Source organism: Hemiscyllium ocellatum, chromosome 44, assembly GCF_020745735.1.
Source record: "Hemiscyllium ocellatum isolate sHemOce1 chromosome 44, sHemOce1.pat.X.cur, whole genome shotgun sequence".
NCBI lineage: Eukaryota > Metazoa > Chordata > Chondrichthyes > Orectolobiformes > Hemiscylliidae > Hemiscyllium > Hemiscyllium ocellatum.
The window spans coordinates 7,962,004-7,984,084 of record NC_083444.1 but is presented as its reverse complement, the minus strand read 5'-3'; the positions used below and the strand labels follow the sequence as shown (position 1 = coordinate 7,984,084).

At 49.6% G+C, this 22,081-nt stretch overlaps 1 protein-coding gene and 2 non-coding genes across 3 annotated transcripts in view; 1 reads left to right on the top strand and 2 right to left on the bottom strand.

The window, feature by feature from the left end:
* LOC132835355 (myelin-oligodendrocyte glycoprotein-like) overlaps positions 1–22,081 on the bottom strand; it is a 315,935-nt gene that overhangs the window by 71,208 nt on the left and 222,646 nt on the right. The gene's annotated exons all lie outside the window — the stretch shown is intronic.
* Positions 3,693–3,766, bottom strand: trnak-cuu (transfer RNA lysine (anticodon CUU)). Its single transcript has one exon. It is a non-coding gene; the product is annotated as a tRNA-Lys (tRNA).
* On the top strand, positions 21,096–21,178 carry trnal-caa (transfer RNA leucine (anticodon CAA)). Its single transcript has one exon. It is a non-coding gene; the product is annotated as a tRNA-Leu (tRNA).

Sequence of the window (22,081 nt, the reverse complement as noted above, 5' to 3'; positions counted from 1 at the left end):
TGGTCAGGCAGCATCCCAGGAGTGGGAGAATCGACATTTCGAGCACGAACCCTTCATGAGGAGTGAGGGGTTGGGGCTGTGAGATTTGGCCCAGTTCCATGAAGGAGGGGAAACACGTCAGATAAAACGCGATTTTCACACCCAGGATCGAATTTGGGACCTGTAGCGCGTGCGGCAAACGTGATAACCGCGAGGAATCTTCACGAGTGCTTCAGCTTCGTACATGCCCCTTCCGACTTGGAGGCACCCCTGTGATTCACTGTGAACAGGTCAAATCTCTGAGCAAGAGCTGGGACACACCTCCTGACATCAGTTGTGAAAGAGGTAGACTTTCCTCTTTTGAGCAGATAGATGGAGCATTGCACTTCCTGCCAGATGCTTTGACGAGTGCTTTTGACTCCATATCCAGTGAGGTCTGTGCTGTGCCATCAAGTGTCAGAAAGACATTTAGCAAATTGAAACAGCAGGTTTAGCTGCTGCAGGTATTTCTGGTTTGTCAGTGCAGTGTGGTTGTAGCTGTGCCTTCACAAGATAGAGTTAAAAATCTCACAACACCAGGATATAGTCCAACAGGTTTATTTGGAAGCAATGGCTGTTGAGTTCTACTCCTTCATCAGGGCGCTGTGGAGCAGGATCATAAGACACAGAATTTATATCAAAAGATCACAGTGCCATGCAACTGAAAGAATATATTGAACACACCTAGATTGGTGTTGAGTCTTTCATCATTGAGAAAGGGTTGCAGGTTTCGGGTCAGTAATATGTAAATCCCAGAACTTCTTTGAACTCTCATTCTCGACAAAGCAAGGTTTTATATACATATAAAGATGAATTTTCAGCTCAGGCAATGCATGGAAGGTGTGAGGTTAGAGTCTGTCTGTAACAAAAACCATTCAAAAGCCATTGCTTCCAAATACCCCTATCTCAGATACCTTCCTCCACTTCCTGGACCTCTCCATCTCCATATCCTGTGACTGACACAAAGCGGGCATCCACTTCAAACCCACCAACTCCCACCCCGCCTCCTGTAAAACCCATCAGTCCCAATTTCTCTGCCTCCACCGCATCTGCTCCCAGAAGAATCAATTCCACTCCAGAACATTCCAGATGACCTCCTACTTCAAGGACCCTAATTTTTCCCTCCCAGGAGGTCAACGATGTCCTTCAGTACAACTTCTCCACTTGCCACAACTCTGCCCTTGAACCCCACCTCTCCAACTGCAACAAGGATAGAAACTCTCTTGTCCTCACCTTCCACCTCACCAATCTCTGAATACAATGCATCATCCTCCACCATTTCCATCAACTACAGTCAGACTTCACCACCAGAGATATAGTTCCCTCCTTACCTTTTTCAGCACTCTGCACCAAGCATTCCTTTCCTCGTTAGGTCTACGCCCCCCATCGACCCACCCACTACTCCCGGCACCTTCCCTTGCCACTTCAAGAGGTGTAAAATCTGCACCTACATCTCCCCACTCATCTCCATCCAAGGGCCTTAAGGATCCTTCCACATCTAATAGAGATTTTCCTGCACATCCAAACACCTCATCTGCTGTGTCCATTGCTCTCGACGTGGTCTCCTCTACATTGGGGAGACAGGATGTCAACTTGTGGCATGTCCCAGAGAGCATCTGTGGGACACACACACTAAATAACTGTGCCTACCTGTGGCCAACCACTTCAACTACGCTCCCACTCCGCCAATGACATGCAAGTCCTGGGCCTTCTCCACTGCTAAATCCCAACGACTGCAGGAAGAACGCTTCATCTTCTGCCTTGCGACCCTCTGACCACACACAATCAATGTCAATTTCAACAGTTTCCCAATCTCCCCTCCCACCCACATTATCCCAGATCCAACCCTCCATTCGGCACCGCCCTCTTGAACTGTCCTATCTGTCCATCTTCCTTCCCATCTATCTGCTCCACATACTGCTCCGACCTAACACCATCACCTATCACTTCATCTACCTATCGCATTCTCAGCTACCTTACTCCCCCAAGCCTCACTCCCCCTACCATTTATCTCTCAGACCCCATGGGCCCTACATTCCTGATGAAGAGCTAATGCTTGAAATGTTGACTCACCTGCTCCTCGGATGCCACCTGACGTGTTGTGCTTTTCACCAACACCTTGCACCCTGGCCTCAGGGTCACGTGGACCATCTCAGACACCTTCCTCCACTTCCACATACTTTAACCCTTTCCCATGATTTCATGCTCTTTATTTTCCATGTAAGCAGGGCTCCTGGAGACTTGAACAAAGTGTCTTTCCCAACCTGTCATCCAACTCGACCCTCCTCCAAATGAGCTGTTTGAACTCCCCAGTGGGAGTGCAGCTTCTTCTGGTATTCATTCAGAAGATCATTCTGCCCATTTAGTCCATGCTGGCGGAGGATGGTGGAGGGGTTCTCTCTGAGGGGATAGTTAAATGGGAATGGCCAGAAACATGAGCCCGTGGGAGGTGTGCAAAGGCAGTGCTGAGAGAGTGAGAAACCCCCTTAGTGTCCGTGTGTGTAACTGTGTGTGTGTGTGTGTGTGTGTGTATGAGACTGTGTGTGTGTGACTGTGTGTGTGTATGAGACTGTGCGTGTGACTGTGTGTGTGTATGAGACTGTGTGTGACTCTGTGTGTGTGTGTGTGTGTATGAGACTGTGTGTGTGTGTGACTGTGTGTATGAGACTCTGTGTGTTTGTGTGTGTGTATGAGACTGTGTGTGTGTGTGACTGTGTGTGTGTGAGAAAGAGAGATGAAGTGTGATGCCCAGTTCAATGTAATAGTGTAGGGCCCCCCTAGTGGCCGGGCTGCTAAAAGCACATTGCTCAAGTCTCACTCAGCCCTGCTGCAAGATTTGATTGGCGAGCCGGGGTCCTACAGTCCAGAGGTGGGAACAAAGCATCATTGTTTGTGTACATTTGTACCGGAGAGGGGCAGACAAAACAACCGGCTGGAATGTGGGTGAGTGAAAGAGTTTGGTAGAAGTCTGTGTGAACAGAGAGGTGTGTACAGACACTGACTGGACTCAGCCTGCGTGTGAACATTGAGCACGGAATGGGCTGGGGCTAGTATGCGTCAGGCTGGCCGAGCGATCTCAGGTGCTGATTTTAGCGGTAGCTTGTCTTTGAACTGGCGATTTTTGTCTCGCTCCTGATTGTGTGGGTTTAATTTTTTGTAAACTCATAAACGAACTGGAGTGTGAGCGTATGATGAAACTGACCCTCAACCCACCCCCACCCCCACCCCAAAAAGGCACCTGCTGCTGGGGAGTCATACTCGCTTCCCCTGCCCCTGGCGCCGCAGGTTACTGTTTGTGTCTGTGAGTGAGTGCAGCCCTCATCCTCCCCCAGTGTCGCTGGGAAAGGCAGCAGCACTGGGTAATGGAGCTCTCAGTGAAGCGAGCGGCTGCAGAGAGAGAGAGAGAGTCTGTGTGTCGCTGCACTACATCAGACTGCAGGGAGAAATGAGGAGAAAGTGAGGACTGCAGATGCTGGAGATCAGAGGGAAGTGTGTGGTGCTGGAAAAGCACCGCAGGTCAGGCAGCGTCCGAGGAGCAGGAGAGTTGATGTTTCAGGCAGAAGCCCTTCACCAGGAACCCGAGAATATTGAGCCTCCTGATTGACTCAGAGCAGTGAAAGATCAGGGCACGTCCGAATGGGAGAGAGTGTGTGTGTTTTAGAAGTGGAGCCCACTGCTCAACGTGGGGATCGAACCCACGACCCTGAAGATTAAGAATCTTACGCTCTACCGACTGAGCTAGCCGGGCGATGCGAATGCGTTTCCTTCGACTGCTCTGGGGGGAATTGGCAATTACCTTTTTCCCATGTCCTCACTGCAAACACACAGATCCACAGAGAGAGAGAGATGTAGAGAGAGAGAGAGTGACTCTCAGAGCCTGAGTCTACATAACTCTGTGTCGCCAGCAAGCCACTCAGTTCAAGGAGCAATTAGGGACGGGTAACACCCTCTGGCCGCACCAGGCGATGCCCCCATCCCATGAGCCATCACCAATCTCATCCATTCCCTTGTAAGGTCAGGAGAGAACATCCGCAACTGCTCTCCAGGTGTCCACTCTCTGTGAACTTGCAGTTATCTGACTCTCTGCTGCCCCTGTCTGGGACCTGGATACAAATCCCAGGTCTACCATTAAGTTTTCTCTGAATAAAAAAAAACGATTGACCAGATCTCAGTCTGTTACGAACTGTGAATCTGCCCAAACACAACATTATCTTGTGAAGGTATAGCTCCAATCAAACACACTGCACTGACAAACCACAAATACCTGCAGCAGCTCAACCTGCTGTTTCTTTTTGCAAGATGTCTTTCTGACACTTGATGTCACAGGGAGAAGGTGAGGACTGCAGATGCTGGAGATCAGAGTCAAAAGGCGTGGTGCTGGAAAAGCACAGGCGGTCAGGCAGTATCCCAGGCGTGGGAGAATCGACATTTCGAACATGAACCCTTCATCAGGAATGAGGGGATGGGGCTGTGAGATTTGGCCCACTTCCATGAAGGAGGGGAAACACATAAGATAAAGCACGATGACAGCATCCAGGATCGAATTGGGAACCGTTCACGGAGGAGGCGAACATGACAACCACTACACCATGGGAACTTCACAAATGCCTGATCTTTGCACATGTCATTTCTGGCTTGGAGTCACCCCTGTGACCAGGTCAAATCTCTGAGCAAGAGCTGGGACACACTTCCTGACTTCAGTTGCGAAAGAAGTAAACATTTCTCTTTTGAATCATCACAGGCAGATATAATGGAGCATTTCAGTTCCTCCCAGCTGCTTTGACGAGTGCATTTGACCTCCATATCCAGTGAGGTCGGTGCTGTGTCATAAAGTGTCAGAGAGATATTTTGCAAATAGAAACAGCAGATTGAGCTGCTGCAGGTATTTATGGTTTGTAAGTGCAGTGTGTTTGTAGCTGTGCCTTCACAAGATAGAGTTAAAAATCTCACAACACCAGGATATAGTCCAGCAGATTTATTTGGAAACAATGGCTGTTGAGTACTGCTCCTTCATCAGGGAGCTGTGGAGCACGATCACAAGACACAGAATTTATTGCAAAAGATCAGTGTCATGCAACTGAAAGAATATATTGAACAAACCTAGGTTGGTGTTAAGTCACTCCCAGGAGGTCAACAATAACCTCCGGTACAACTCCTCCATTTCCCGCACCTCTGCCCTTGAACCCCACCTCTCCAACCGCAACAAGGATAGAAACCCTTTTGTCCTCACCTTCCACCTCACCAATCTCTGAATACAATGCATCATCCTCCACCATTTCTGCCACCTACAGTCAGACTTCAGCACCAGAGACATAGTTATGAGACTGTGTGTGTGTATGAGCCTGTGTGTGTGTGTGTGCGTGTGTGAGACTGTGTGTGTGTGTGAGAGAGAGAAGTGTGATGCCCAGTTCAATGTAATAGTGTAGGGCCCCCCTAGTGGCCGGGCTGTGAAAAGCATATTGCTCAAGTCTCACTGAGCCCTGCTGCAAGATTTGATTGGCGAGACGGGGTCCTTCAGGACAGAGGGGGAACAAAGCATCATTGTTTGTGTACATTTGTACCGGAGAGGGGCAGACAAAGTAACAGGCTGGAATGTGGGTGAGTGAGAGAGTTTGATAGAAGTCTGTGTGAACAGAGAGGTGTGTGCAGACACTGACTGGACTGAGCCTTCGTGTGAACATTGAGCACGGAATGGGGTGGGGTTAGTATGTGTCAGGCTGGCCGAGCGGTCTCAGGTGCTGATTTAAGCTGCAGCTTGTCTTTGAACTGGCGATTTTTGTCTCACTCCTGATTGTGTGCGTTTAATTTTTTGTCAACTCATAAACGAACTGGAGTGTGAGCTTGTGATAAAACTGACCCCCAACCCACCCCCACCCGCCAAGGCACCTGGTGCTGGGGAGTCAGACTCGCTTCCCCTGCCCCAGGGGGGTTTACAGAGCCGCAGGTTACAGTCTGTGTCTGTGAGAGAGTGCAGCCTCTGTGTGTACGGCCCAGACCCTCCCCCAGTGTCGATGGGAAAGGCAGCAGCACTGGGTAATGGAGCTCTCAGTGAAGCGAGCGGCTGCAGAGAGAGAGAGTCTGTGTGTCGCTGCACTCCATCAGACTGCAGCTAGTAATTAGGAGAAAGTGAGGACTGCAGATGGTGGTGATCAGAGTGGAAGTGTGTGGTGCTGGAAAAGCACAGCAGGTCAGGCAGCATCCGAGAAGCAGGAGAATCCCAGTTTCAGGCAGAAGCCCTTCACCAGGAACCCGAGAGTATTGAGCCTCCTGATTGACTCAGAGCAGTGAAAGATCAGGGCGCGTCCAAATGGGAGAGAGCTGTTGTTCGGGAATGTGTGTGTGTTTTAAAAGTGGAGCCCACCGCGGGGCTCGAACCCACGACTCTGAAATTAAGAGCCTCACGCACGACCGACTGAGCTAGCCGGGAGGCCCTCCCGCCTCTGCTCTTTCTGCTGTGGGGGGAATTGGCAATTACCTTTTTCCCATGTACTCACTGCAAACACACAGATCCACAGAGAGAGAGATGTAGAGAGAGAGAGAGAGAGTGACTCTCAGAGCCTGAGTCTACATAGCTCTGCGTCGCCAGCAAGCCACTCAGTTCAATGAGCAATTAGGGACGGGTAACGCCCTCTGGCCGCAACAAGCGATGCCCCCATCCCATGAGCCATCACCAATCTCATCCATTCCCTTGTAAGGTCAGGAGAGAGCATCCGCAACTGCTCTCCAGGAGTCCACTCTCTGTGAACTTGCAGTTATCTGACTCTCTGCTGCCCCTGTCTGGGACCTGGATACAAATCCCAGGTCTACCATTAACTTTTCTCTGAATAAAAAAACGATTGACCAGATCTCAGTCTGGTACAACCTGTGAACCTGCCCAAACACGGCCTTATCTTGTGAAGGCGTAGCTCCAATCAAACACACTTCACTGACAAACCACAAATACCTGCAGCAGCTCAACCTGCTGTTTCTCTTTGCAGGATGTCTTTCGGCCCCTTGATGACACAGGGAGAAAGTGAGGACTGCAGATGCTGGAGATCAGAGTCAAAAGGCGTGGTGCTGGAAAAGCACAGGTGGTCAGGCAGCATCCCAGGAGTGGGAGAATCGACATTTCGAGCACGAACCCTTCATGAGGAGTGAGGGGTTGGGGCTGTGAGATTTGGCCCAGTTCCATGAAGGAGGGGAAACACGTCAGATAAAACGCGATTTTCACACCCAGGATCGAATTTGGGACCTGTAGCGCGTGCGGCAAACGTGATAACCGCGAGGAATCTTCACGAGTGCTTCAGCTTCGTACATGCCCCTTCCGACTTGGAGGCACCCCTGTGATTCACTGTGAACAGGTCAAATCTCTGAGCAAGAGCTGGGACACACCTCCTGACATCAGTTGTGAAAGAGGTAGACTTTCCTCTTTTGAGCAGATAGATGGAGCATTGCACTTCCTGCCAGATGCTTTGACGAGTGCTTTTGACTCCATATCCAGTGAGGTCTGTGCTGTGCCATCAAGTGTCAGAAAGACATTTAGCAAATTGAAACAGCAGGTTTAGCTGCTGCAGGTATTTCTGGTTTGTCAGTGCAGTGTGGTTGTAGCTGTGCCTTCACAAGATAGAGTTAAAAATCTCACAACACCAGGATATAGTCCAACAGGTTTATTTGGAAGCAATGGCTGTTGAGTTCTACTCCTTCATCAGGGCGCTGTGGAGCAGGATCATAAGACACAGAATTTATATCAAAAGATCACAGTGCCATGCAACTGAAAGAATATATTGAACACACCTAGATTGGTGTTGAGTCTTTCATCATTGAGAAAGGGTTGCAGGTTTCGGGTCAGTAATATGTAAATCCCAGAACTTCTTTGAACTCTCATTCTCGACAAAGCAAGGTTTTATATACATATAAAGATGAATTTTCAGCTCAGGCAATGCATGGAAGGTGTGAGGTTAGAGTCTGTCTGTAACAAAAACCATTCAAAAGCCATTGCTTCCAAATACCCCTATCTCAGATACCTTCCTCCACTTCCTGGACCTCTCCATCTCCATATCCTGTGACTGACACAAAGCGGGCATCCACTTCAAACCCACCAACTCCCACCCCGCCTCCTGTAAAACCCATCAGTCCCAATTTCTCTGCCTCCACCGCATCTGCTCCCAGAAGAATCAATTCCACTCCAGAACATTCCAGATGACCTCCTACTTCAAGGACCATAATTTTTCCCTCCCAGGAGGTCAACGATGTCCTTCAGTACAACTTCTCCACTTGCCACACCTCTGCCCTTGAACCCCACCTCTCCAACTGCAACAAGGATAGAAACTCCCTTGTCCTCACCTTCCACCTCACCAATCTCTGAATACAATCCATCATCCTCCACCATTTCCATCAACTACAGTCAGACTTCACCACCAGAGATATAGTTCCCTCTTTACCTTTTTCAGCACTCTGCACCAAGCATTCCTTTCCTCGTTAGGTCTACGCCCCCCATCGACCCACCCACTACTCCCGGCACCTTCCCTTGCCACTTCAAGAGGTGTAAAATCTGCACCTACATCTCCCCACTCATCTCCATCCAAGGGCCTTAAGGATCCTTCCACATCTGATAGAGATTTTCCTGCACATCCAAACACCTCATCTGCTGTGTCCTTTGCTCTCGACGTGGTCTCCTCTACATTGGGGAGACAGGATGTCAACTTGTGGCATGTCCCAGAGAGCATCTGTGGGACACACACACTAAATAACTGTGCCTACCTGTGGCCAACCACTTCAACTACGCTCCCACTCGGCCAATGACATGCAAGTCCTGGGCCTTCTCCACTGCAAAATCCCAGCCACCCAACGACTGCAGGAAGAACTCTTCATCTTCTGCCTTGGGACCCTCTGACCACACACAATCAATGTCAATTTCAACAGTTTCCCAATCTCCCCTCCCACCCACATTATCCCAGATCCAACCCTCCATTCGGCACCGCCCTCTTGAACTGTCCTATCTGTCCATCTTCCTTCCCATCTATCTGCTCCACATACTGCTCCGACCTAACACCATCACCTATCACTTCATCTACCTATCGCATTCTCAGCTACCTTACTCCCCCAAGCCTCACTCCCCCTGCCATTTATCTCTCTGACCCCATGGGCACTACATTCCTGATGAAGAGCTAATGCTTGAAATGTTGACTCACCTGCTCCTCGGATGCCACCTGACGTGTTGTGCTTTTCACCAACACCTTGCACCCTGGCCTCAGGGTCACGTGGATCATCTCAGGCACCTTCCTCCACTTCCACATACTTTAACCCTTTCCCATGATTTCATGCTCTTTATTTTCCATGTAAGCAGGGCTCCTGGAGACTTGAACAAAGTGTCTTTCCCAACCTGTCATCCAACTCGACCCTCCTCCAAATGAGCTGTTTGAACTCCCCAGTGGGAGTGCAGCTTCTTCTGGTATTCATTCAGAAGATCATTCTGCCCATTTAGTCCATGCTGGCGGAGGATGGTGGAGGGGTTCTCTCTGAGGGGATAGTTAAATGGGAACGGCTAGCAACATGAGCCCGTGGGAGGTGTGCAAAGGCAGTGCTGAGAGAGTGAGAAACCCCCTTAGTGTCCGTGTGTGTAACTGTGTGTGTGTGTGTATATGAGACTCTGTGTGTGTGTGACTGTGTGTATGAGACTCTCTGTGTGTGTGTGTGTGTGTATGAGACTGTGTGTGTGTGTGTGACTGTGTGTGTGTGAGAAAGAGAGATGAAGTGTGATGCCCAGTTCAATGTAATAGTGTAGGGCCCCCCTAGTGGCCGGGCTGCTAAAAGCACATTGCTCAAGTCTCACTCAGCCCTGCTGCAAGATTTGATTGGCGAGACGGGGTCCTACAGTCCAGAGGTGGGAACAAAGCATCATTGTTTGTGTACATTTGTACCGGAGAGGGGCAGACAAAACAACCGGCTGGAATGTGGGTGAGTGAGAGAGTTTGGTAGACGTCTGTGTGAACAGAGAGGTGTGTACAGACACTGACTGGACTCAGCCTGCGTGTGAACATTGAGCACGGAATGGGCTGGGGCTAGTATGCGTCAGGCTGGCCGAGCGATCTCAGGTGCTGATTTTAGCGGTAGCTTGTCTTTGAACTGGCGATTTTTGTCTCGCTCCTGATTGTGTGGGTTTAATTTTTTGTAAACTCATAAACGAACTGGAGTGTGAGCGTATGATGAAACTGACCCTCAACCCACCCCCACCCCCACCCCAAAAAGGCACCTGCTGCTGGGGAGTCAGACTCGCTTCCCCTGCCCCTGGCGCCGCAGGTTACTGTTTGTGTCTGTGAGTGAGTGCAGCCCTCATCCTCCCCCAGTGTCGCTGGGAAAGGCAGCAGCACTGGGTAATGGAGCTCTCAGTGAAGCGAGCGGCTGCAGAGAGAGAGAGAGTCTGTGTGTCGCTGCACTCCATCAGACTGCAGGGAGAAATGAGGAGAAAGTGAGGACTGCAGATGCTGGAGATCAGAGGGAAGTGTGTGGTGCTGGAAAAGCACAGCAGGTCAGGCAGCGTCCGAGGAGCAGGAGAGTTGATGTTTCAGGCAGAAGCCCTTCACCAGGAACCCGAGAGTATTGAGCCTCCTGATTGACTCAGAGCAGTGAAAGATCAGGGCACGTCCGAATGGGAGAGAGTGTGTGTGTTTTATAAGTGGAGCCCACCGCGGGGCACGAACCCACGACCCTGAAATTAAGAGTCGCATGCCCGACCAACTGAGCTAGCCGGGCGACGCGAACGCATTTCCTTCGACTGCTGTGGGGGGAATTGGCAATTACCTTTTTCCCGTGTACTCACTGCAAACACACAGATCCACAGAGAGAGAGAGATGGAGAGAGAGAGAGAGTGACTCTCAGAGCCTGAGTCTACATAACTCTGTGTCGCCAGCAAGCCACTCAGTTCAAGGAGCAATTAGGGACGGGTAACACCCTCTGGCCGCACCAGGCGATGCCCCCATCCCGTGAGCCATCACCAATCTCATCCATTCCCTTGTAAGGTCAGGAGAGAACATCCGCAACTGCTCTCCAGGTGTCCACTCTCTGTGAACTTGCAGTTATCTGACTCTCTGCTGCCCCGCTCTGGGACCTGGATACAAATCCCAGGTCTACCATTAACTTTTCTCTGAATAAAAAAAAAACGATTGACCAGATCTCAGTCTGTTACACACTGTGAATCTGCCCAAACACAACATTATCTTGTGAAGGTATAGCTCCAATCAAACACACTGCACTGACAAACCACAAATACCTGCAGCAGCTCAACCTGCTGTTTCTTTTTGCAAGATGTCTTTCTGACACTTGATGTCACAGGGAGAAGGTGAGGACTGCAGATGCTGGAGATCAGAGTCAAAAGGCGTGGTGCTGGAAAAGCACAGGCGGTCAGGCAGTATCCCAGGCGTGGGAGAATCGACATTTCGAACATGAACCCTTCATCAGGAATGAGGGGATGGGGCTGTGAGATTTGGCCCACTTCCATGAAGGAGGGGAAACACATAAGATAAAGCACGATGACAGCATCCAGGATCGAATTGGGAACCGTTCACGGAGGAGGCGAACATGACAACCACTACACCATGGGAACTTCACAAATGCCTGATCTTTGCACATGTCATTTCTGGCTTGGAGTCACCCCTGTGACCAGGTCAAATCTCTGAGCAAGAGCTGGGACACACTTCCTGACTTCAGTTGCGAAAGAAGTAAACATTTCTCTTTTGAATCATCACAGGCAGATATAATGGAGCATTTCAGTTCCTCCCAGCTGCTTTGACGAGTGCATTTGACCTCCATATCCAGTGAGGTCGGTACTGTGCCATAAAGTGTCAGAGAGATATTTTGTAAATAGAAACAGCAGATTGAGCTGCTGCAGGTATTTATGGTTTGTCAGTGCAGTGTGTTTGTAGCTGTGCCTTCACAAGATAGAGTTAAAAATCTCACAACACCAGGATATAGTCCAGCAGATTTATTTGGAAACAATGGCTGTTGAGTACTGCTCCTTCATCAGGGAGCTGTGGAGCAGGATCACAAGACACAGAATTTATTGCAAAAGATCAGTGTCATGCAACTGAAAGAATATATTGAACAAACCTAGATTGGTGTTAAGTCACTCCCAGGAGGTCAACAATAACCTCCGGTACAACTCCTCCATTTCCCGCACCTCTGCCCTTGAACCCCACCTCTCCAACTGCAACAAGGATAGAAACCCTTTTGTCCTCACCTTCCACCTCACCAATCTCTGAATACAATGCATCATCCTCCACCATTTCTGCCACCTACAGTCAGACTTCAGCACCAGAGATATAGTTATGAGACTGTGTGTGTGTATGAGCCTGTGTGTGTGTGTGTGTGTGTGTGTGTGTGTGTGTGTGAGACTGTGTGTGTGTGTGAGAGAGAGAAGTGTGATGCCCAGTTCAATGTAATAGTGTAGGGCTCCCCTAGTGGCCGGGCTGTGAAAAGCATATTGCTCAAGTCTCACTGAGCCCTGCTGCAAGATTTGATTTGCGAGACGGGGTCCTTCAGGACAGAGGGGGAACAAAGCATCATTGTTTGTGTACATTTGTACCGGAGAGGGGCAGACAAAGTAACAGGCTAGAATGTGGGTGAGTGAGAGAGTTTGATAGATGTCTGTGTGTACAGAGAGGTGTGTACAGACACTGACTGGACTGAGCCTTCGTGTGAACATTGAGCACGGAATGGGGTGGGGTTAGTATGTGTCAGGCTGGCCGAGCGGTCTAAGGTGCTGATTTAAGCTGCAGCTTGTCTTTGAACTGGCGATTTTTGTCTCACTCCTGATTGTGTGCGTTTAATTTTTTGTCAACTCATAAACGAACTGGAGTGTGAGCTTGTGATAAAACTGACCCCCAACACACCCCCACCCGCCAAGGCACCTGGTGCTGGGGAGTCCGACTCGCTTCCCCTGCCCCAGGCGGGTTTACAGAGCCGCAGGTTACAGTCTGTGTCTGTGAGAGAGTGCAGCCTCTGTGTGTACGGCCCAGACCCTCCCCCAGTGTCGATGGGAAAGGCAGCAGCACTGGGTAATGGAGCTCTCAGTGAAGCGAGCGGCTGCAGAGAGAGAGAGTCTGTGTGTCGCTGCACTCCATCAGACTGCAGCTAGTAATTAGGAGAAAGTGAGGACTGCAGATGGTGGTGATCAGAGTTGAAGTGTGTGGTGCTGAAAAAGCACAGCAGGTCAGGCAGCATCCGAAAAGCAGGAGAATCCCAGTTTCAGGCAGAAGCCCTTCACCAGGAACCCGAGAGTATTGAGCCTCCTGATTGACTCAGAGCAGTGAAAGATCAGGGCGCGTCCAAATGGGAGAGAGCTGTTGTTCGGGAATGTGTGTGTGTTTTAAAAGTGGAGCCCACCGCAGGGCTCGAACCCACGACTCTGAAATTAAGAGTCTCATGCTCGACCGACTGAGCTAGCCGGGAGGCCCTCCCGCCGCTGCTCTTTCTGCTGTGGGGGGAATTGGCAATTACCTTTTTCCCATGTACTCACTGCAAACACACAGATCCACAGAGAGAGAGATGTAGAGAGAGAGAGAGAGAGTGACTCTCAGAGCCTGAGTCTACATAGCTCTGCGTTGCCAGCAAGCCACTCAGTTCAATGGGCAATTAGGGACGGGTAACGCCCTCTGGCCGCAACAAGCGATGCCCCCATCCCATGAGCCATCACCAATCTCATCCATTCCCTTGTAAGGTCAGGAGAGAGCATCCGCAACTGCTCTCCAGGAGTCCACTCTCTGTGAACTTGCAGTTATCTGACTCTCTGCTGCCCCGGTCTGGGACCTGGATACAAATCCCAGGTCTACCATTAACATTTCTCTGAATACAAAAAAATCGATTGACCAGATCTCAGTCTGTTACAAACTGTGAGTCTGCCCAAACACAACATTATCTTGTGAAGGTATAGCTCCAATCAAACACACTGCACTGACACACCACAAATACCTGCAGCAGCTCAACGTGCTGTTTCTATTTGCAAGATGTCTTTCTGACACTTGATGTCACAGGGAGAAGGTGAGGACTGCAGATGCTGGAGATCAGAGTCAAAAGGCGTGGTGCTGGAAAAGCACAGGCGGTCAGGCAGCATCCCAGGCGTGGGAGAATCGACATTTCGAACATGAACCCTTCATCAGGAATGAGGGGATGGGGCTGTGAGATTTGGCCCACTTCCATGAAGGAGGGGAAAAACATATGATAAAGCACGATGACAGCATCCAGGACCGAATTGGGAACCGTACACGGAGGAGGTGAACGTGACAACCACTACACCATGGGAACTTCACAAGCCCCTGATCTTTGTACATGTCATTTCTGGCTTGGAGGCACCCCTGTGATTCACTGTGAACAGGTCAAATCTCTGAGCAAGAGCTGGGACACACTTCCTGACTTCAGTTGTGAAAGAAGTAAACTTTTCTCTTTTGAGTCATCACAGGCAGATATAATGGAGCATTTCAGTTCCTCCCAGCTGCTTTGACGAGTACATTTGACCTCCATATCCAGTGAGGTCGGTGCTGTGCCATAATCTCAGAGAGATATTTTGCAAATAGAAACAGCAGATTGAGCTGCTGCAGGTATTTATGGTTTGTAAGTGCAGTGTGTTTGTAGCTGTGCCTTCACAAGATAGAGTTACAAATCTCACAACACCAGTATATAGTCCAACAGATTTATTTGGAAACAATGGCTGTTGAGTTCTGCTCCTTCATCAGGGAGTTGTGGAGCAGGATCACAAGACACAGAATTTATAGCAAAAGATCAGTGTCATGCAACTGAAAGAATATATTGAACAAACCTAGATTGGTGTTAAGTCTTTCACCATTGAGAAAGGGTTGCAGGTTTCGGATCAGTAATATGTAAATCCCAGAACTTCTTTGAACTGTCATTCTCGAGATAACAAGGTTTTAAATATATATATATAAAGGTGAATTCTCAGCTCAGACAATGCATTGAAGGTGTGAGATTAGAGTCTGTCTGTATCAAAGCCATTCAAAAGCCATTGCTTCCCAATACCCCGATCTCAGTCACCTTCCTCCATGTACTGGACCTCTCCATCTCCATATCCTGTGACTGACACAAAGCGGGCATCCACTTCAAACCGACCAACTCCCACCACGCCTCCTGTAAAAGTGCAACCCATCAGTCCCAATTTCTCTGCCTCCACCACATCTCCTCCCAGAATAATCAATTCCACTCCAGAACATCCCAGATGACCTCCTGCTTCAAGGACCATAACCTGCACCTACACCTCCCCACTTGTCTCCATCCAAGGTCCATAAGGATCCTTCCACGTCTGGTAGAGATTTTCCTGCATATCCAAACACCTCATCTGCTGTGTCCATGCACTCGATGTGGTCTCCTCTACATTGGGTAGACAGGATGTCAACTTATGGAATGTCCCAGAGAACAACTGCGGGACACACACACTAAACAACTGTACTGACATGTGGCCAACCACTTCAACTACCCTCCCACTCCGCCAAGGGCATGCAAGTCCTGGGTCTTCTCCACTGCCAAATCCCAGCCACCCAATGACTGAAGGAAGAACGCTTCATCTTCTGCCTTGTGACCCTCTGCCCACGCAGACTCAATTTCAATTTCAACAGTTTTCCAATCTCCCTTCCTCCCACCTTATCCCAGATACAACACTCCAACTTGGGGTTGCCCTCTCGAACTTCCTTCCCACCTATCTGCTCCACACACTGCTCCGATCTGTCGCCATCACTTTCTGCTTCTCAGCTACCTCCCTCCTCCCCGAGCCCCACTCCCCCTACCATTTATCTCTCAGCCCCTGTGGGCCACTGCATTCCTGATGAAGAGCTAATGCTTGAAGTGTTGACTCCCCTGCTCCTCGGATGCCACCTGACCTATTGCTCTTTTCACCAACACCTTCCACCCTGACCTCAGGTTCACCTGGACCACCTCAGACACCTTCCTCCGCTTACTGGACCTCTCCATCTCCATTTCTGGGGACTGACTCAATGCAGACATCCACTTCAAACCCACCAACTCCCACCCTGCTGCTACCCTTTGACACTGTTCTATATCTCTCTCCTGAAATGCTTCACCTCACCACTAATAATTCGCCCTTCCATCCTGCTGGAGGGGAGCTAACTCACAAATCTGGTGGGAAATCATTCAACCTCATTTGATGGACCAGGTGGAATTGTTAAGGACCACGGTGTGTGCGTGTGGGGTAGTATGCATTAATGGTTTGAGAATATTTTTTCCTCTCCCCTTTCTGACAAAGCAACAAGTTGTAAAATATGTATATGAGAGAGAATGCATTTGATAGATCTGTGTTTGTGTGTGAGTGTCTGTGAGTTTGTGTGTGTGTCTGTTTATGTATGTGTGCATGTGTGAGACTGTGCATGTCTGTGTATGTGTGACCTTGCGTGTGTCTGTGTGTGTGTGCGTCTGGCGAGGTGTTTGTGAGTGTCTGTGAGAGAGAGTGCACGTGTGTGTGTGAGTGTAAAGGGGTTTAAGTCTGTGAGAGTGTGCACATGTGAGTGAGTCTGTCTGTAGGTGTGTGTATAGTGCAATGGTGGTCATCTATAGATTAGATTAGATTACTTACAGTGTGGAAACCAGTGCACACCGACCCGCTGACGCGCAACCCACCCATACCCCTACATTTGCCCCTTACCTAACACTACGGGCAATTTAGCATGGCCAATTCACCTGACCCGCACATCTTTGGACTGTGGGAGGAAACCGGAGCACCCGGAGGAAACCCACGCAGACACGGAGAGAATGTGCAAACTCCACACAGTCAGTCGCCTGAGGCAGGAACCGAACCCAGGTCCCTGGCGCTGTGAGCCAGCAGTGCTAACCACTGTGCCACCCCAACCACTGTGCCACCGTGCCACCTTGGAGGATGGTCACCCGAAGGTCTGAGGTTGTAGGTCCTGCACTGCTGAGGTGTTCTCCAACTGGGAGAGTGCACTCCTGTCTGTTGATTGTTGTGTGGTGCCCATTCATCCGTTGTCGCAGCCTCTGTTCGGTTTCACCAATGTACCATGCCTCAGGGCATCCTTGCCTGCAGCGTATAAGGTATACAATGCTGGCTGAGTTGCATGAGAAAGAGAAAAACCCATATACACGTATACACTTGTGGGGTGAATTTGTACTTGCAGAGTTACTTTGCTCAAAAAACTGCATGAATCTATCTAAGCCTCTATTAACTCATTTTTTTTTAGGTTAGAATCAGTCTGAACATTATGGCACCGACAACAGAACACAGGGGGCGAACACCTTCAACATCTTATCTGGGCTGATACCAATTGTTACAGTTGAAAATGTTTTGCAGGTTAAAGCACAGCAGGTTAGGCAGCATCCAAGGAATAGGAAATTCGACGTTTCGGGCATAAGCCCTTCATCAGGAACCAGCAACACATTTTCAACTGCATCTCCAGCATCTGCAGACCTCATTTTTTTTTACCAATTGTTACAGTTAACCTGAGAATGTAACTTTTGGAAAAAGTTTTGTGATTTACATATGAAAGAAGTGAAATTATCATGGTCATTCGAACAGATGAGAGATTTAACAAACAGTCAAGGTATTTTTCAATGTATAATTTCAATTACATCACACTGTAAACTTTTGCTATAAATTGTGTGTCTTACAACTGCGTCCTCCACACCCACCTGATGAAGGAGCAGCGCTCTGAAAGCTGTTGCTTCCAATCGAACCGCTTGGACTACAACCTGGTGTTACGTGATTTTTAACTTTGTACACCCCAGCCCAACACGGGCACCTCCAAATTAGGAAAAGGATTTTTTTTATATACAGAAGCGAGGTTGGCGGGGAGGAGTAAATGAGGGAGAGACCAAAGAGAAAGAGAAGAGAAATTTATGTGGAGTCAGCTGACCAAAGAGGAAGTGAACGGTGTACAAAGTTTAAAGATGGGAAAAAGTGAGGACTGCAGATGCTGGAGATCATAGTCGAGGCTGTGGTGCTGGAAAAGCACAGAAAGTCAGGCAGCATCCGAGAGCAGGAGAATCGACGTTTCAGGCAAAAGCCTTTCGCCAGGAATGAGGATTGTGAGCCAACGGGGTGGAGAGATAAATGGGAGGGGGAGTGGATCTGGGGGAAACGTAGCTGAAAGTGTGACATGTGGATGGAAGTGGGACTGAAATTGGATAGATTACCAATGTATCGCAGGCTATCCCCAGGTGGACTTAGACATGTACAAGCTCGACGCTAATGCATTGTTCCCATAGTGTAGTGACTATCACGTTCGCCTCCCACGCGACAGGTCCCCAGTTCGATCCTGGGTGGGCACATTATTCTGCGGTGCTTTTATCTTCCTTTCGGGAAAAAGGCCCGCACTCACATGTTCCCCCATCCGAAGCTGAGAATTGATTCCTGGGGACAGGGTAAGTGAGAGGTCAGTGGAGATTTTGGAGTGGGTCAGAGAGCTGTTGGAGAGAAGATGTGTGTTTCTAAAGACGTCAGTTACCCAACATGGATCTTGGAGCCACATCCCTGAGATCCAGGCTCTCTCTCACTGTCAGAGAGATGGAGGACTGGATATCAGAGTCCTGAGTGTGGTGCTGGAAAAGCACAGCAGGTCAGGCAGCATCAGGAGCAGGAGAATCAAAGTGTCAGGCAGACGGCCTTCATCAGGAATCAGGCTGTGAGCCGAGGGGGAGGGGGTGTGGGTTTGGGGATAAGATAGCTGAAAGTGCGATGTGTCGATGGAAGTGGGGGCAATGGTGATTAGTCAGAGAGGAGGGCAGTTCTGATTTAGAAGTTTGGATCTGAGATAAGGTGGGGGTAGGGAAAAATGAGGAAACTAGTAAAATCCACATCCCGTGTGGCTAAACGGTCCCAATACGAAACATGAGGCTTTCTTCCTCCAGTCTCTTCCTTTATTTCAAAAATATACTTTATTCATAAAACAGTTGGTCATGCCATACATACGTAAACATACAGAGATCAGAATTTACCATTTGAATACACAGGTCTGTACGTTTATCAACTGTATGTCCATATATTTAGCTGAGGAGTCAGCAGAGCCCAAAGACTGCGTGAGGTCCCAGTTGTTGGGTGGATCTGCCCTGCTCAATTACCCCATAGTCTGCAGGCAAATGGATTAACTGTGGGCTAGGACTCGATGACTCTCCTTTGACACATTGTTCTGTCCGAAATCTGCACTGAACGACTGGGTGGCAGGACAGTAAGGGAAAATAAGAGTGAGGGGTATGAGTTTGGGGCAGTTCCCTGAGGGAGGAGAAAGACAGAAAGCAAGGCATAATGTCCCCACCCAGGATCAAACTTGGGAACCATTTGCATGTGAGGGAAACATGATAACCACCACACAACAGAGCAGCCTTTTGTTACATGTTCATTCCTGCCGGGAAACAGTCTTGTGATTCAATGTGATTAGACACAATGTCAACGCCAGGATATTGGCTACTTCTGTGCAAAGAGCTGTGCAGACTCTGACACTGAGAGTCTCTCTGTATCTCCACCTCTGTTTCGGTGTCTGTATCACCCCCCCCCCACCCCCGTCTCTCTCTTTCTATATTTTTCTCCCTCTGAATCTCCCTCTCTCTCTCTGTCTGTCTCTCTCGCTATGTCCATCTCTGTCTCTGCATCTCCCTCTTTCTGTCTGTATTTCTCTCGTTATATCTCTCTCTGTCCCCACTCACCCTGTGTCTGTATTTCTCACTGTGCACCTGTCTCTCTCTCTCTCTCTCTCTCTGTGTCTCTGTGTGTATGAGCTTGGCCGGTGTGACAATGCTGAGAGACAGTGTAAAAGCTGCAGTTTGCGAGAAAGACCTGAAGTCACTGGAGCAGAAATTAGGCCAATCGGCCCATCGAATCTGCTCTGCCATTCTGTCATGGCTGATAGGTTTGTCAACCCCTTTCTCCCGCTTTGGGAAGCCAGTAGTTTGGAGGTGTCAGTGTGGCCGAATTCGACAGACGTACGTGGACTGTTACTGTGTGGATTCTGGATTAGAGTGGTGCTGGAAGAGCACAGCAGTTCAGGCAGCATCCGAGGAGCAGTAAAATCGACATTTCGGGCAAAAGCCCTTCATCAGGAATACAGGCAGAGAGCCTGAAGGGTGGAGAGATAAATGAGAGGAGGGTGGGGGTGGGGAGAAAGTAGTATAGAGTACAATAGGTGAGTGGGGAAGGGGATGAAGGTGATAGGTCACAGGGGAAGGGTGGAGTGGATAGGTGGAAAGGAAGATAGGCAGGTAGGACAAGTCATGGGGACAGTGCTGAGCTGAACTTTTGGAACTAGGGTGAGGTGGGGGAAGGAGAAATGAGGAAGCTGTTGAAGTCCACATTGATGCCCTGGGGTTGAAGTGTTCCGAGGCGGAAGATGAGGCGTTCTTCCTCCAGGCGTCTGGTGGTGAGGGAGCGGCGGTGAAGGAGGCCCAGGACCTCCATGTCCTCAGCAGAGTGGGAGGGGGAGTTGAAATGTAGGGCCACAGGGCGGTGTGATTGATTGGTGCGGGTGTCTCGGAGATGTTCCCTAAAGCGTTCTGCTAGGAGGCGTCCAGTCTCCCCGATGTAGAGGAGACCGTATCGGGAGCAACGGATACAATAAATGATATTAGTGGATGTGCAGATGAAACTTTGATGGATGTGGAAGGCTCCTTTAGGGCCTTGGATGGAGGTGAGGGAGGGGGTGTGGGCGCAGGTTTTGCAATTCCTGCGGTGGCAGGGGAAGGTGCCAGGATGGGAGGGTGGGTTGTTGGGGGGTGTGGACCTGACCAGGTAGTCACAGAGGGAATGGTGTTTGCGGAAGGTGGAAAGGGTTGGGGAGGGAAATCTATCCCTGGTAGTGGGGTCATTTTGGAGGTGGTGGAAATGTAGGCGGATGATTTGGTTTATGCGAAAGTTTGGAGGGTGGAAGGTGAGCACCAGGGGGGCTTCTGTCCTTGTTACAGTTGGAGGGATGGGATCTGAGGGCGGAGGTGCGGGATGTGGACTGATGCGTTGGAGGGCATCTTTAACCACGTGGGAAGGGAAATTGCGGTCTCCAAAGGAGGAACCCATCTGGTGTGTTCTGTGGTGGAACTGCTCCTTACTGAGTTTGCCTGTGAGAAGGTGCTGCTGAGCCTGGGTCAGGATGACCGAGCGGTCTAAGGTGCTGCGTCCAAATCACAGTCTCCTCTGGAGGCGTGGGTTCGAATCCCACTCCTGACAATAGGTGTTCCGTTTTCAAATTCCCCAGTGCCTCTTCTGCGGACTGCAGTGTGAAAGATGCAGTTTGCGAGGAAGACACTGGAGCAGAAATTATGCCATTCGGCCCATCGAGTATGCTCTGCCACTCAATCCTGGCTAATAAGTTTTTCAACCCCTTTTCTCCCGCTTTGTGGAGCCAGTGGCTTGGACGTTTCAATGTGGCTGAATTTGAGAGAAGTGGGTGGACTGTTACTGCGTGACTTTACTTGTGAGGGGAGGGGGGAGAGACACAGGGTCGTTGTGTCAGTCCGGGTGGCCAAGCCGTCTAAGTGGCTGCGTTCAGGTCGCAGTTTATCGTGTTGGAGGCGTGGGTTTGAGTCCCACACCTGACGATGAGCGTCTTGTTTTCAAATTCACCACTGACTGGACTGTGATCATGTTAACATTATTGTTCCCGGATGATTTACAAAAACTGTTTGCGTATAGCCCACACCCTCCGCCAGTGTCGATGATAAAGGCAGTTGCACTCTGTAATGGATCTCTCAGTAGAATGAGCAGATTCGGGGAGAGAGAGTGTCTGTGCACACCCATCACAGAACTCAGATCAGTGACAGTGTCTTTAACAAGCAACATACTCAACCGACCGAGCTAGTCGGGCCTCGCATTGCCGGCTGCTCCTACCTTGTGCCTGGTTGTGGTCCATTTGTTCCCTCTATTTCCCCAGTGATGTTTTCTGTTTCAAATATACAAGTGCTGGGAATCGGAAAATACAACCGACATTACTTACAATGCACAGCTTGGATTTGACACAACTCATCCAGGTTCCTCCTCCTTCTGCTGCTGTGGGGGGATCCTGCAATCACCTCCCTCCCACACACTCACAACCTGCAGCATTTACACTGTCACAACTGTCAAGCTCTCTCA